The following is a 1,372-nucleotide window of genomic DNA, read 5'->3' on the forward strand; positions in this document are numbered from 1 at the left end:
ACGAGCATGGGAGGAGGAGACGAGAGAGCTTGAAAGTAGGAGGTCTTGGGAGGAGCGGAGATGACAGTTTGGGTGATATTTGGAGACAAGATTGGTGATGTGGTTAGTATTTTGAATTTTAATTTGCTGGGCGATTGGGAGTCAGTGTAGGGATTGGAGGAAAGGGTCAGCAGACAATGATTGGGAGCCAGTGTAGGGATTGGAGGAAAGGGTCAGCAGACAATAATTGGGAGCCAGTGTAGGGATTGGGGGAAAGGGTCAGCAGACAATGATTGGGAGCCAGTGTAGGGATTGGAGGAAAGGGTCAGCAGACAATGATTGGGAGCCAGTGAAGGGGTTGGTGGACACTGATTGGGAGCCGGTGTAGGGATTGGAGAAGAGGGTGTGTGGACACTGATTGGGAGCCAGTGTAGGGATTGGAGGAAAGGGTCAGCAGACAATGATTGGGAGCCAGTGTAGGGATTGGAAGAGGGTCGGTGCATATTGAATGTAAGTCAGTGTAGGGATTGGAGTAGAGAGTTGGCAGACACTGAGAGGTTGGTAAGGTGGATAAGCCTGGCAGCAGCATTTATGATGGACTGAATAGGGGAGGAGCCTATGGAGAGGCAAGCCAATGAGAAGGGAGTTGCAATGCAAGGCGAGAGATAATGAGGAGATTGGTGGTTTCATTTGTTAAAAAGGGGCGAATTTCCGAGATGTTTCGGAGGGGAAGTCTACAAACTTTTGACAACGATTGGACTTGAGACTCAAAGGACAAGTCGGAGTCTAGAATTAGAGTTCCCTGGCGTGAGGGGAGGGACTGATGGTTGCATTGTTGATTTTGATGGAAAAGTCATGGAGGGGGGTATATTAATAGCTCAGTTTTAGAGAGATTAAGTTTAACCTCTTCAGCCCTGGAAGATTTGGATGCTCAATGACTAGGCCATTTTTGCGATGCGGCACTGCGTGCAAAGCTGTACCCAGTCAAAATTGACGTCCTTTTTTGACGTCCGTTTTTGACGTCTTTTTTTTTTTTTTTTCGCAAATAGAGCTTTCTTTTGGTGGCATTTGATCATCTGCTGTGGTTTTTTTATTTTTTGCACTATAAACCAAAAACAGTCGTGTCGACCTGCCGCTGTATGACGGCGGCTGGTTGGCAAGCGATTTAAGGAAGTGGTGTGACATCCATGCTGATAGGCCGTAAGTTAGTAATGCGAGAAGAGACTGAAGGAGTGAGGTGAGGAGTAGACAGATAGCTTTGGGTGTCGTCGGCGTATAAGTGGTATTGGAAGCCGCGTGCGGTTATGAAGTGACCAAGGAAGGAGTTGTAGATGGGGGGGGGGGAGAAGGGGTCCAAGAACAGAGCCTTGTGGGACCACCACAGATGGGTGCA

The sequence above is a fragment of the Lithobates pipiens genome, unplaced genomic scaffold, assembly GCF_037356315.1.
Source record: "Lithobates pipiens isolate NorthernLeopardFrog02 unplaced genomic scaffold, aLitPip1_a1.2 Scaffold_143, whole genome shotgun sequence".
Taxonomy (NCBI): Eukaryota; Metazoa; Chordata; class Amphibia; order Anura; family Ranidae; genus Lithobates; species Lithobates pipiens.